Raw genomic sequence first — 15,879 nt, forward strand, 5'->3', positions numbered from 1 at the left:
AATATGTATGGAGTCTACTTTATATTTGTAATTGAGGGGCCCAGAATCAAAGGGGTGTAAGTGACCATTTTGTCGATTTTGAGCTGAGCATATCATAAAATTCTTCAGTTTTGAAGCTTTCAGGAACTTTTTTAAGATTGTTTCTACGATGAATGGAAAAATTACAATAAATCAGAGAAAATTGGGACGATTTTGAAACATCATACATTTTGTAAAAAAAAATGATCAAAAACTTTAAACCTCATTTACTCGAAAGTAGGATTTTGTCACTTACACCCCTTTGCTTCTAACCCCCATTACTCTAGAAAACTTGCGTTTTTTAAAGTTCTTGCCTCAGGGTTTCGAGTACTCAAAAATACAACTATGGTCCAATCAATCTGAACCTTAGAAAGGTTCAAGAATTTTGGCAAACGGCTGAGATGATAGAAATTGAAAAATACTGTTCCCACTGTTTTGAGACATGGCAGTTGGTGAAGTGATTTATAGTATGGCAGTGGGAGTGTTACAATGAAAAGTCGGCCTGAACTCTAGAAACTGAGATTCAGAGCTTGTGAATTTTGTATGCATATCGACTAATTCGTACTTTATTCTGTCCAGTACTACAGTAGATGTCTTAAAGCAGTGGTGCTAAGCACTTTATGCATTTTATCAATGAAATTGCTTAGTATTTATTAGTATTTATCGAGGACCACTTGAATGTACGCAAATTTATACTCAATCTGAATCTTAGTATGGAAGCTAATAACACAATGTATTCAAACTGAAAATAGCTGCCTATTTTTTCGCAATTCGACGAAGTTTGTCAAAAACTAGTGCGACCTAATCTCAAATTTTTATAAGTATGTGTTACCGGCAACACTGTTGACCGCGAAACGGCGGTGAAACCACCGTCCGTTCCCTCGCAACTGAGCGGTTGTCACCGGGCGGACTGACAGTTCGGGCAGCAGCAGACAGAACAGAGAAGAAAAACAGATTCATTCAGACTTCGCTTGTGCACAGTTAGTCAGCAGTTTGGCAGGCATTTAATATTGTATTTACTGGATTATTTCAATAGTTTGAAGTGAGTTTCTTGTGAACGATTAGTTTGAATTATTATACTAAAATTATTCTGTTATAGTGAATAAGATTACAGCAGTTTTTCGGACGTAGTCAGCACCGCACAGTGAATAATATTTCCAGTCAGTTTAGGTACGTTTGTGATAGAAATTAACTTTGGTCAGACAGTGCGAAACAGTATATAACCTAAAATTAAACTATGTAAATTTCAATAGATTATCTATCCACGTTTTCCCGATAACCGACATACCTGGGAAGCGACAGAAAAATACTGAAAATGTAAGTCTTAATTCAACATCTGTTAACTGACCACCGACTAAATAACATAAATAAATTACAGCTTTGTAGCTGCTAAGTCTGCAACTAAAAGAACGGTGTTTGTTCTGACGATCGGGAACATTCTACAAAGATTTTCATCCGAAGTTGGATGATTGTTTGTTGCCCATCGCTGGTCCCTGCCGAGGAGAACAACCGGGAAGACGTCCGCCGCCTGAACGACCCACGATTGAAGACCATCATCATCGCACCGCCGCCGCCGTCGTCGTCGTCGCTGGAGGTTTGATTGCAGTAAATCAAGTCAGTACACAGTTTCTTTTTTGCTCTCATCTTGGATCCCGTACCACAGTAGTGGCCCGTGCAATTTGATAGTTAGTAAGCTTGCTTGGTAGACAGTGGAGCTAGGGCAATTTGATTTAATTATGCCGAAAAAGAGCAAGAATGTTACCAACACGGGGGGAATTGATAATCCATGCAAAAAATGCAAACAAATTGTGGGTGATGATAATTGGGTCTATTGCGATATATGCGAATCGTGGGTACATTTTCAGTGCGCGGGTGTGAATCAGTCAATCGCGGATAAAAGTTGGAAGTGCGGTGACTGCCTAGCTGATTGGGACGGCACCGATGCTGCACACAGGGAAAAATTTCTACTCAGTGGCTGAGTTGGTCTTACTCAGAAATCGAAAAATCCTTTGTTTTCTTACTCAGTTTCCGTTAAAAGTGGGACAACCCATTGCCAATGGGTTGTCCCACTTTTAGCCGAAACTGAGTAAGAATACAAAGGATTTTTCGATTTCTGAGTAAGGCCAACTCAGTCATTGAGTAGAAATTTTTCTCGGTGCATCGAAATCGGGAGTGTCGTTCAATGAATCTTCTGTGAGTAAGAGTAGTAGTCGTGCATCTCAACGGTTGCAGCTCAGCCTGCAGCACCTAGAGGACCAACGGAGGCTAAACAAGTTGCGGGCGGAGGAAGAGCTGCAGATGAAGCGGAAAGAAGAAGAAGCTCGACTGCAGATGCAACAAAGGGAAGAAGAAGCTCGACTGAAGAGGCAGTATTTGAAGCAGAGGTACACTCTGCTGATGCAGATAGCGGACGAAAAGGATGCATCCAGTAAGCGGAAAAAGTCGACGAACCGGAGTAAGTGTGAAAAGTAAACGTGACCAGTTGGAGAAGTGGTTGAAGGGAGCTGTGGTGGACGAAGTTGGACAGTCGAAGCCATCGTCGTCTGGAGATCAAGCTGCCCTGCCGGTTCACACAGCTAGTGAATCAGTACAACCACCCGTTGGAATTGGAGAATCCCAATTACCAGCAGTTTCGTTGCCGAATAGTTCGTCACAGTTTTCTGTTCCGTCGAACGTGAATCCGCTGTGTCCTGCTTCGGAAACCATTGGAAATGTTCCAACGCTGGCGAAATCCTATGAACAGCTATTATCTGGGCAAGGAGTTTCCATGGTGTCATCTGTTCCGGCATCAGCAGCGGAACATTTCGTTTCTTCAGTCCCGCAACGACCAGTAGCTTCGTCAGATATCAGCGCAATTCTTCCGAGATTGTTGGATATTCGAGTTGGAAACACCAATTCTGTAGCGGTGACACTACCCACAGTCACTTTCGCTGCACGGGATACAGTAGTGTCCTCAGCTCCATGTACATCGCAATCCTTTGTTGGTTCGAGCGGTCTGATGTCAACAGTTTACGGAGGTCATCCGTACTACACGGCCGCTCCAATGGCGCATCTAGTACCAACGAATGCAGTAGCTTCTGGAGATTTCGTTCGAGTGAATTCATCGCAAAGCTGTTTCGGTAGTGTTCGACATCCAGGAGTTCCACTTAGTTCAGCAGTTCTCCACGGGAATGCACCCTTAGGTTATTCGTCGACCTCTCCAGTAATGAATTCCTTTGGACCATCAACAGCTGAAGCCGGATTGCCGAATGCAACTCAATCGAGTCCTGCAGTGGGACCAACTAGTGCCCAACTGGCGGCGCGACAGGTAATGCCCCGTGAGTTGCCTAAGTTCAATGGCGATCCCCAGGAGTGGCCTATCTTCTACAGTTCCTTCAAAAACACTACGGAGGTATGCGGATATACCGATGCAGAGAATTTGGCCCGTCTACAGCGAAGTTTGGGAGGTTCTGCATTGGAAGCCGTACGAAGTCGCCTGCTGTTACCAGCGTCAGTTCCGTATGTGATGGAAACGCTCCACAAACTCTACGGGCGAGCGGAAATTCTGATCAGTTCGCTTCTGAAGAAAGTGAGTAACGTGCCAGCCCCGAAAGCGGAGAACCTGAGTTCGATTGTGGCTTATGGTTTGGCCATTCAGAACTTGGTCGACCACATCGTCTTGGCCGATCAGCAAGCACATTTGGCGAACCCAATGCTGCTTCAGGAGTTGGTCGATAAGTTGCCCACATCTCTCAAGATGCAGTGGGGAACCTACAAGCAAGGCGTTGCATATGTCAACCTGGCGACATTCAACGGTTTCATGGCAGGCCTTGTGAACTTGGCGTCGGAGCTCACTATCGACGTGGACTGCGCACAGAACCAGCATAAACAAGTTCGCGCGGAGAGGCCGAAGCCAAGGGAGAAGTTGTTCACTCACGCCAACGAATCGTCCGATGCAGCCAGGAAGGAAAAGGACACGTCGACAGAAAGGTCTGTGTCAAAAGCCTGCTCGTATTGCGGAAAGGACAATCATCAGATCCTGAACTGTTCCAGTTTCAAGTCTTTGGATATTGGAGCGAGGTGGAAAGCAATGCGTCAGAAGAACCTGTGTCGTCTGTGTTTAGTTCCGCATCGGAAATGGCCATGCCACTCGAAAAAGGAGTGTGGCGTGGATGGCTGTCGTTTTCGTCATCACATGCTGCTGCATAGTAACCAGCTTAGCCGAGGCGAATCCGCTGAGACAACGAAGCCAACCAAAGCGGTACAGCACAACTACCACCACACGAAGTCGTTTTCTCTCTTCCGTTATCTGCCAGTCACGATTTACGGAGACGGGAAACAGGTAGAAATCTACGCGTTTCTGGACGACGGATCATCGTCGACGTTACTGGAAGAGACAGTTGCAGTTCAGTTGGGGATTGACGGAAAGCCAGACAACCTTTGGTTAGGATGGACAGGGAAGATTGGCAGACACGAGAAGAGCTCTAAAAGGGTCAACGTGGAGATATCCGGAGCTGGGAAACAAAATACCTTCCAGTTGAGCAACGTACGGACGGTGCGTGAGCTAGGACTTCCCAGTCAAACGTTGAACTATTCCGATCTGTCGAGATCCTATCCACATCTACAAGGTCTTCCCGTCAGCAGTTATGTGAATGCGAAACCCAGTATGATTATCGGCATCGAGCACGTGCATCTCCTCACCAGTCTGATGCTTCGCGAAGGCGGAAGAAGTGATCCAGTCGCAACGAAAACTCGTCTCGGTTGGTGCGTCTACGGAAGAAATTCTGGAAGTGAAGGATCCGTGGAACAGCTGAATCTACACGTCGGTCAGGAGATGAGTAACAGTGATCTGTACGACTCGATGAAGAAGTTTTTCGCCGTTGAAGAAGCTGTGGTCACGAAGCATCTTGAATCCGACGAAGATCAACGAGCGCGCAGCATTTTGGAGGCAACCACAGTCCGCCGAGGTTCTAGAATCGAGTCTGGTTTGCTGTGGCGAAAGGACAATATCCACTTTCCCGAGAGCTACAAGATGGCGATGAACAGACTCCTGGGATTGGAGAAGCGTCTGTCCAGAGATTCAGAACTTCAACAAAGAGTGAACGAACAGATCAACAGCTTCGAGCAAAAGCAGTACATCAGTAAAGCATCACAGGAAGAAGTTAGCAGACTGGATCCTCGACGTGTCTGGTATTTGCCACTGGGAGTGGTGATCAATCCCAAGAAGCCAGGCAAAATTCGGATGGTTTGGGATGCGGCCGCAAAAGCTTATGGAGTCTGCTTCAACGATATGCTGCTGAAGGGTCCGGATCTTCTCGTACCGCTAGTAAACGTTTTATTGCGATTCAGACAAGGGAAAGTCGCTGTGTGCTCCGACATTCGGGAAATGTTCCTCCGAATCCTCATCCGTGATGAAGACAGATGGTCACAGTGCTTTCTTTGGAGAAGTAGTCCGGAAGAAGAAGTACAGGTCTACGTAATCAACGTGGCGATGTTCGGTGCAACCAGCTCGCCATGTACAGCGCAGTTTGTGAAGAACTGGAATGCTTCTGACTACAGCGAACAGTACCCCAGAGCAGTGGAAGCAGTGACCAAGAACCACTACGTGGATGACTTCCTCGACAGCGTCGACTCGGTGGAAGAAGCAGTACAGTTGGTACAGCAAGTGAAGGATATCCATGCAGCAGCCGGTTTCCAGTTTGGGAAGATACTGTCCAACGAGCAGGAAGTGCTAGACCGACTAGGAGAGACGAGTACAGCGATCAGTAAACCACTGCCAGTAGACAAAGACCGAACATACGAACGTGTTCTGGGCGTCACATGGATTCCATCGGAAGATGCCTTCACATTCAATAGCCAGGGATTGGAGGAAGTTCTAGGTGACGATTGGGCGATACCAACGAAGCGCCAGGTCCTGCGTATTGTGATGAAGCTCTACGATCCCTTAGGATTCATCGCACACTTCGTCGTCCAAGGGAAGATTCTGATGCAGGAGATTTGGCGGACAGGTACAAACTGGGACGAGCCTATTGCGGAGCAACCACGCGAACTTTGGACAAGGTGGATGGAGCAGTATCAGCAGATCAAAGAAGTAAACGTTCCGCGCTGCTTCTTCAAAGATTTCTGTCCACAGCAAGTCAGCGATATTCAGGTCCATGTGTTCACGGATGCTAGCGTGTCCGCCTGTGCATGTGTGGCCTACCTTAGAATCACAGTAGATGGAGAGAGTCAGTGTTCGCTTATCGCAGCAAAAACTAAAGTTGCGCCTCTTCGAGCACTTTCTATTCCACGTTTGGAATTACAGGCTGCCATGATGGGTTCCCGTTTACTACAGAACATCTGCTCGGCCCTAACCATCAACATTCACAGGCATTTCCTGTGGTCAGATTCAGCAACAGTTCTTGCTTGGCTTCGCTCCGATAGTCGTCGGTATCATCAGTTCGTCTCGTTCCGTGTCGGCGAAATCCTGTCGCTGACTAGTGTGGATGAATGGCGCTACGTTCCTTCTCGCGAAAATGTTGCGGACGATGCCACGAAATGGAATAGGGGGCCTTCATTCGATCCGGATTGCCGTTGGTACCAGGGTCCAGCATTCCTGCATGATCCGGAGAGTCAGTGGCCTGCGGAACGACCAGGAAATACAGTCGAAGCAGACGCAGCGGCCGAGGAAATTCGCCTTGTATCAGTACACCGTACAGCAGAGGAAGTGGTAGATGTGCAACGTTTTTCTAACTGGAACAGACTACTACGAGCGACAGCATACGTCCACCGAGCTGTAGCAGCATGGAAGCACCAGACAAGCGGGACAAGGTCGCTCAAAATACTCAGCCAGAGTGAGTTCGCGAAAGCAGAGGAAACACTATGGCGGCAGGCTCAAGCGCAGGAGTATCCGGAAGAAGTTCAGCTGCTGCTCGAAGGACAAAGTGTAGCGAAAGTCAGTCCTATTCGAGCGCTGTCTCCATTCCTGGACGAGAAAGGAGTTCTACGAGTTGGCGGCAGAATCGGACAAGCTCCATCGATTCCATACGAAGCGAAGCATCCAGTCGTGTTACCGAGAAGCCATCGGATCACATATCTTGTTGTGCTTAGCTTCCACCAGCGATTCCTTCATGCGAACACCGAGACAGTGTGCAACGAGTTGAGACAACGTTTTCACATTCCGAGGATGCGAACAGTAGTGCGCAGCGTGTGTCGTAGCTGTCAGTACTGCAAAATCAAGAAAGCAGCTCCAGTTCCACCGATGATGGGACCGCTTCCGAAGGTTCGTCTGACTCCCTTCATTCGTCCATTTACGTACGTCGGCGTGGACTACCTGGGTCATTTCGAAGTGAAAGTCGGTCGCAGTATTGTGAAGCGGTGGATATGTTTGTTCACATGCCTCACAGTTCGAGCAGTTCATCTGGAGCTAGCACACAGTCTGTCAACGAAGTCTTGCGTAATGGCGTTCAGGCGTTTCGTTAATCGGCGAGGAGCTCCGCTAGAAGTATTCTCGGACAACGGTACCAACTTTGTGGGAGCTAGTCGTCAGTTGACAGAAGAGATCCAGCGAACCAAGACCATTAACGAGGATTGTGCGGCTACGTTCACCAACGCCCGTACGCAGTGGCACTTCAACGTTCCTGCAGCCCCGCATATGGGAGGTCCGTGGGAGCGAATGGTAAAGTCCGTAAAAGTAGCAATGGCAGCAATATCCGACAGTCCGCATCATCCGAGTGACGAGGTGTTCGAAACCATAATGTTGGAAGCAGAGGGGATTGTTAACAGTCGTCCACTGACCTACGTTCCCTTAGAAGCAGCCGATCAAGAAGCGCTCACTCCGAACCACTTCTTGCTGTACAGTTCAAGCGGCATAAAGCAGCCTACAGTTGATCAGTCAGTCTGTCTTCGAGACAGCTGGTCAGTCGCTAGGAACATTGTGGACGAGTTCTGGCGCAGATGGGTGCTGGAATATCTGCCGATGCTAACAAGGAGGACGAAATGGTTTGAGAACGTGAAGCCGTTGGAGCCTGGTGACCTAGTCGTGATAGTAGATGAACAGACACGGAACAGTTGGGAAAGAGGACGGATTCTGGAGGTCTTTCCGGACAAAGCAGGTCAAGTTCGACGTGCAGTAGTACAGACAGCTCGAGGAGTCTTAGCCAGGCCGGCAGTGAAGCTGGCAGTCCTGGATGTTGGGAGAAACGACAAGAAGGCGGATGAAGTCGCACCGGAAACGGAAGTGATTCACGGGGCGGGGAATGTTACCGGCAACACTGTTGACCGCGAAACGGCGGTGAAACCACCGTCCGTTCCCTCGCAACTGAGCGGTTGTCACCGGGCGGACTGACAGTTCGGGCAGCAGCAGACAGAACAGAGAAGAAAAACAGATTCATTCAGACTTCGCTTGTGCACAGTTAGTCAGCAGTTTGGCAGGCATTTAATATTGTATTTACTGGATTATTTCAATAGTTTGAAGTGAGTTTCTTGTGAACGATTAGTTTGAATTATTATACTAAAATTATTCTGTTATAATGAATAAGATTACAGCAGTTTTTCGGACGTAGTCAGCACCGCACAGTGAATAATATTTCCAGTCAGTTTAGGTACGTTTGTGATAGAAATTAACTTTGGTCAGACAGTGCGAAACAGTATATAACCTAAAATTAAGCTATGTAAATTTCAATAGATTATCTATCCACGTTTTCCCGATAACCGACATACCTGGGAAGCGACAGAAAAATACTGAAAATGTAAGTCTTAATTCAACATCTGTTAACTGACCACCGACTAAATAACATAAATAAATTACAGCTTTGTAGCTGCTAAGTCTGCAACTAAAAGAACGGTGTTTGTTCTGACGATCGGGAACAGTATGACTGAGGATTTCCAATTTAACTAATTATTCGCAACACGAAGCTTTGGATTCAATATGAATTCAAACACATCTCTTTAGTTTTGATAAATTTTAAATCAAATGTTGTGCAGAAATGCGCGAAATGTTGGGCATTACTATGTTAATGGTACAGGGGACAGACAAAATGATCGGGACAGGCTGAAAATATTGCTGATTTACTTCAAAAAATGGTCAATTAGCTGTAACTTTTTGAAAAGTGTATCAAATTTTTACTGCAACTTGGTCAACTAGTTTTCTGTCAATGGTCCAAACTTGGGAAAGATCAGACTATTCTTCGTGAAGTAAGACAGATTCTAGTAAAAGGCTTAATTATCCAACTTTGAACTGTTTTACCTCTGGTTTCAATGAACCAAGGGCAATGCAATTTTGAGCATTAATGACTTATGTAATGAGCTTTGAAAAACGTTTGTCTTTATATAAAATTGTTTACGAGAAAAAGAGTTATAGCGTTCAAATTTGTTATATAAACTTTAAGTAAATTGGTCAATTTGTATGTATGGTAAATCCTGTAATTTTGTTCAATGTATTATCGGATATTTTGTTACTTCCTTTCAAAATATATCAATATTTATGGCAATTTAAGGGAAAATAACTGAACTATAATTACCATCTTGAAATTTAAAATGATGTTCTAGGTTTTAACTAATTTGATGTTGTATTAGAAAAATAATCTTGTCGAGGGGGCGGGGTGCGAAGAAAAAGCGTTCCGTTTTGACAGCGAACTATGTATTATGTAAGCTTCAACTAAAAATTAAACAAAATGGTAAGTACACTTAATCCCAAATACAAATGAATATCTTGTAATGGCTTACAATTCGGTGGGCCTTAGCTCGCTCACCCCACGTGTCGATTCCCAGCACCGAAAACTGCAGAATACTGTTAAATATTATTTGTTATACTGTTAAACTTTTAATTAATTTTAATTTACTTTTCTTTTCAGGTTTCTTTTCAGGTATCTTCTCTTTTCAGCTACTTCGACAACGGACGGATTGGGCCACTTCACTGGGAGGCGAGCTACGGATTTAATCGGGTTTTACAACTATTAACTGGCCAAACCTAACCTTCACCAACCTCAATTTCTGGAACTAAGAACTGCAATTCAGCTACTGGATGTATAACTTTCCCCAACTACACTCTACAAATTCACAAATTATTAGAAATGGACATTAAAATGATAATTTTTCACTACCTTTTGAGTATTAACTTTGTCACAAATTCAATAGATTTTACTTCGATATCGGTATCTTCAGTGTGCACTTATGGTCTACCTTTCACAATGGTTCGATAACAATGAGCAACGTGTTCAGCGGAAATGATCTTCTACTATGACAGACGTCAACGTAGACATCTGACCCCATTGACGTCCGTTGCCCCTTCATCGGTGTATAGGGTTACCAGGTCGTCCTTTCTTGCATCGACAAATCTTGTCGCTTTAATTTGTTTCCGTGTTAACAATTTTAGGTTTGGTAAAAACGGTTTTGAAGCTTATAATATATGTCATAAACGCTCGAAATTTCATTACATTCGATTCAAAGAATCCGGAGGTATAACATTTCAAAGTTGGCTATCGGGTAATTAAGCCTTTTACTAGAATCTTTCTTACTTAATGCAGAAAAGCCTGAACTTTCCCAAATTTATACCATTGATAGACAACTAAATGAGCAATTTACAGTAAAAATTTGAGAATTATTGATGCATTTTTCGAAAATTACAGCTAGTTGTCCATTTTTTTAAAGTGAAAATTTTGCCGGTCCAGTGCTTGAAATATTAAGCGTCTTCCCCAGATGAAGCAAAATTTGTTCCTCTTTGATCGGCACTTTTCAACCGAGAGCGATAGTTATATGCCTTTATTGGCTAACACCATTCAGAAGCAAGTTTGAGCGTGAGCAATAAAATATACTATTGAAGAGAGAAAAACGATGGTTCAGCAGCGTAGATGCTCTCTGAATATTTCTCTGCTGGCGCTGATAACTGGTCGTATTTTTCATATTCACTCTGATTCCAGCACTGGCCTGTCCGATCATTTAGTCTATCTGCTGCACTTCTATTGAAAAACCTTATGTTTTGTGAAATCCTGTATAACTTTTTGAAAACTTCTGTCAATGTCTGGATTTATATTTAGCAAAAGTAGTTGACTTTGTGTGGTAATTATTGATTAAATGATATTGACTTCATTATTTTTCCTTAGAATCGATTAAAAGCTAGCTCTAACAATACTGCCTTTGAAAAACGATACTTTAACTTTGCAGTTATCAAAGTGGAAATAGCTGAAAATGGGAACCGCTTTATTGTGTTACTCCAAATTCACATTTGAATCATCCCCCAGATTCGTATAATACATCTGTCACACATTCAAATATTGTTTGACAAAGATAGCTTTTCAGAAGGAACTGTCGAAATGTTTATAGGAACTTGAAGTTGAAGAAGCAGTCCACGTTAAACGTAAAAACACACAAGAAGGAAGCAAACATTTCAAGGACTTCAGTCAAATTAGATTTTGCGTTTGTCTTTTGCGATAAACCAAGCCAGCAATTATTGTATGCATTCAGGATGTAATCCATTAGCTGAAGACCTGTAGCATAACGTCTGGAACACCCTCACATATCCTATCACATCAGGACCGGATTTGACGAAAATGTAATCGTTGTTTTCTCACCATCCATCCGTCATCATCGAAGTCCATGCGAATGTGATTGCTCTGGTCAATTCGATCTGCGAGACACGCCGCATCGTTGGGATGCTTTACCTGCAAAAAACAAGAGAGAAAGGGACACATTAGCGAGGAAGTTATTGAAATGTTTCTTCACTTCTTTTTGTGAGAAAGATTGGGCGAAAATCTTATCAAGTCATGTCCGAAGGCATGGTGATTATTGGGGTACCGGTCTCAGTCACAAGATAATGGTAAAGCAGCTTTATATTGCGTGACTTGGTAGTTTTTACGGGGTATAGTTTCGGTGATGGGTCATCCGCTGAGTCACGGCACAATGGAGTAATGATACGCAATGCCATGGAACTTCACCCAAAAGCAGGATGTAAATTTTGGATGGAACAAGTTTCCCATCGTCTCATTGTATGCGCGGAAGTTTGTAACTGAAGGCCACTTCGATGGGTAGGCCGCCCTTCCAATGCCAACAAAAGGGTTGGGGTCACTGTAGGATTATGTCTTCTTCATTTTTATGGCTGATGGCTCTATTGAAAGCAAACTACGCAACATTTCAATCCTTCCGTTTTTCCTGCTGAAGCGTAGGAACGGTCTCTTTTCTATGTAAAAAAAAATCTTCAGTGCATTCATCATGAACATGTTGACAATGCAGCTTCATAGACTTATCACTGACGACAGGCAGTTGATTGAAATGTTAATATCATTCAGCAACCCTGTTGACATTTCACCTCCAAAGTACTCATTTCATTCAGCGCTAAAGACCATCCGGTCCGGTCTATCATCACTCCGTGTCAATAATGGCTCTTGAGACCTTTTCCGACGATCGACTTGCACAGAGAACATGCACCCAACCCAATTAGCAATTCTGCTCACATAAAACGCAACCTTGCATAGCCTCGGATGCTAAATGGCTCGGAGGAGTAGGTAAGTATCTACTGCGTGGCTCCTCAGTGAGACAATTAAAACATCACTCACTTTACGACTCAATTCATATCTCAGTTATGTTCGTTTTTGCTCTCCGTTCATCATCTGAATCGGCCAAATGCACAATCATTATTCCATTACTTCATTATCCAGCACACTCGCTGCATGTAAGATTACTAGTGTTTTCGTGAATTATGCACCCGAAACCTTCAGCTGTCAAAAGTTCAAGTTTTCTACTGGGTACTCTCTTCATGTTCTCTGAAAAGTTCGTCGAGAAAAGGTCGAACACGAAATCTCAAGTGGCCTGAAGTTAATCACTTTCGTCCGGATGAGTCTTTCTGAGCTGTTCTCTGCTGCTGCTGAACAATTAGCACTTCATTAAATGCGAACTGTTGATGTCATGTGAGGAGTATGTCCGTCTCCGGTACAAAACGGTTGACAATACTTCGGGCTCTGGGATATTGTTCTCGTTATCTCGTTAAACGTGAGCAGCAAAACAATTGGCCTGAAGCGACACCACATGGTTGACTGAGGCTGATGTCTTTATGGCGTATCGCTTTGGGTCCAATCTTGGGGTCGTCAAAGCTTCCACCCACCACCTTTCGTCGCCGCGCAGCACCGGCCGATTCGTCTTCTTCGTTCAGGGTTGGTTCATCAGGTTGACGAGTACGTTTGACATTTGTGTGACAGCCCGTCTCGGGGTGTAGATAATGGGAAGTGCAAACAATGTGCGTGTGAGAACCGTGACCTACGACTGCCGCCGCCGCCGCGCGCCCGGATGATCGGGCATTGTTGATGAATCGAGGCTTGTACTTGCCCGTTTTGTACCTACACGCTTACACATGGGGGTAACCTGTGTGCTATGGCATGTTGGAGTAAGCTATTAGCAGACAGTTTAGGTTTAAATTTGCGGCGTGATGCTCATTGTCGCTGACATTGATCTTGCACGGAGGGTGTTGTTTGATTTCGACTCCAAAACCGATGAATGAACACACAATGCAGCAACTACCAGTCGAGGGCGTTGAATAGAAGGAAACGAAAATATTGACTTTTTTGATTGAGGAACTCTTGAATGTAGGCTTTAGCAAATAAGACGCACTAGTGGCCATTATGCGTTATTGAAGACTCCCATTTCAAGGTTCCATGAATCTATGAACAATACAGATAAACAGGAAGTCCACAGATCTAAATTCTTCCCATCCCACGTTTTCAAGAACAATGCGGATTTTTAAAGTCACCTTCGTGCGTCGCCACAGTTTGGCACACAGTTGAGTGGTTCAGTATCAATCCACCCCAATAGGCCAAAATCCAATCATCCGATGTAATAAAAAATGACATCCGGCGCTAATGAATGCCCGAAAAAGCTCGGCCCCTCGATCGAACGCTGCTCGGCGTTGTTTATTGCTTTCGTTTACATCGCTCATTGACACAGCGTGTCGGTTATTACTTTCTTACATGTCCATGAACCACCTTGTCGAAACAGATTGGACGCGCATAATTTTCCGGGTTCGAGTGCGATGATCGTACTCCGGGCCCAACATTTTGTCGGGTAGGTCTGTAGAGTGAATTGGGGCAAAAGTTTGACTTGAGAGAAATTGATCACTTTGCTTCACTTTTTAGCGGGTTCAAGGTTGGTGTCAATGGGGATGTTATTTAGTTGTTTTTTTTTTCAGTTTAATTGTTTTATTCGCTTTATTTATTTAGTTTATTTTGATTGTTTGCACATTTGTACTAAGAATAAATTGCAGAATTCTGTGGAATAATTTACCGAATCTAAACTGCAAATAAATTAAAAACAGATATTTTTGTGAAATTGATTCGTTTTCCAATCAAATCGACAATGATTTTTCATAAGGGCCTAACTGACTTGAACGATTTCTCTTTGTCGACTCTCTCTTTCGCTAATTACTTGATCAAACAAAGTCATTGTTATTTTTGTTTCTGTAGCAAAATGTAGTCGTCTTCTTCGCATTTCAACCAAAAAATATTTGGAAAACTCAAAATACATTCTGTAATAGCACAAAGAGGAGAGGATCGATGAAGAGAATTCCAAAATGTCAGTTAGGCCCTAATGAAAAATCATTTAATGTCAAAACTTTACCGAACGTTCGTAAAAGGCGTAATTTATTTGCGTGGTTCTGTGATTATCTTCCAATTCTTTCTTCTGTGAACCAGTAGTTGTCCACGGTGTCTCTGGTAGAAGAATATTATTAGAAAAAAAAAATCAGTATCGCTAAGTCACCCACTAAATGCAAGCCAAGGGTCCCCTTTTTCATTTGAGGCTAAGAGCGAAACGTTCTTCGGAGGTAACTTTTCCATACAAATTTTGGGTAAAAAGTACTTAAAAAATGGACATTTTTCGGAAATTTGTTCTGGAAATCACGAAGAAAATAAAAGTTGTTCTATACCCCTCCATAGAACTTTTTGCTCTTAGCCTCAATTGAAAGGGGGGACCCTTAGCTTTCATTTAGGCGGTGACTTAGCGACAGTGATTTTTTTACGATAATATATTATTTTACACACACCGTGGCTAATATGGCGCGAGTTTGCATGAGATGATTGCGTTTAATTCGCGATTTTTTCTTCATTTTGTTAACTTCGTTGATCATATTTTTAACATTTTTCCCTTACGAGGCAGTAAGTAACATTAGTTCATCAAAAAGCAATTCATCAAATATTGCATCGCGTAGTTTATAATATGGGTACTTTCATAAAATTTCGTAAAAAAATGTCCAAAAGACAACAGTTTTCAAAAATTAAACTTTTTTTAAATTATAACTTTTTTGTCATTTTATCATCTTGATCAAAGTTAACTTTTACTTTTTAACCTTTGTTTTGTATAACAAGGGACGTTTTGTTGGCGTAGTGTACGCTTTGGGTCAAAAGATTGGGCCGTAATGCAAAAGGAGAGTTAAATGAAATAAAAAAATAACTTTTTCGCCAGTGCACACGTTTTCCACATACTTTTATAAATTACCTAAAATAATGCTGAAGGCAACACGTTAATCGTACAAAACGTTTCTGAGAAGTGTTTTTTAAATATTCAATAACGTATTAAGCCCTTCTCAAAAGTGAGGCTAGAGTTAAAGCGTCGAACAAGTGATGCAAACTGCCTTTTTTGGTTTTTAAAAATGCTTATGCAAAATTTGATATACATAAAAGAAAAATATAACCGCTCAGGTAAAAATCCGTTCAAATTCTTGTAGGCAATTTGATACGAATTTTGGCAATTTCTTTAACGAGTTTGTTAAGGTTTTCTTAATAAAAAATGGCAATGTTTTTTTGAACTTAATTCATATTTGAAAGCGGTAAAAAACACTGCATGTTTTGGTGAATTTGAAACAAACCAACTGAAAAACCCCGTGAATTTGAAGAAAAATTCCTGACAAGTTCTGTAAAACCA

At 43.1% G+C, this 15,879-nt stretch overlaps 1 protein-coding gene across 3 annotated transcripts in view; it reads right to left on the bottom strand.

The window, feature by feature from the left end:
* LOC109410204 (angiopoietin-2) overlaps nt 1-15,879 on the bottom strand; it is an 842,481-nt gene that overhangs the window by 413,279 nt on the left and 413,323 nt on the right. The gene's annotated exons all lie outside the window — the stretch shown is intronic.

This window comes from Aedes albopictus, chromosome 2 (genome assembly GCF_035046485.1).
Source record: "Aedes albopictus strain Foshan chromosome 2, AalbF5, whole genome shotgun sequence".
Classification (NCBI taxonomy): domain Eukaryota; kingdom Metazoa; phylum Arthropoda; class Insecta; order Diptera; family Culicidae; genus Aedes; species Aedes albopictus.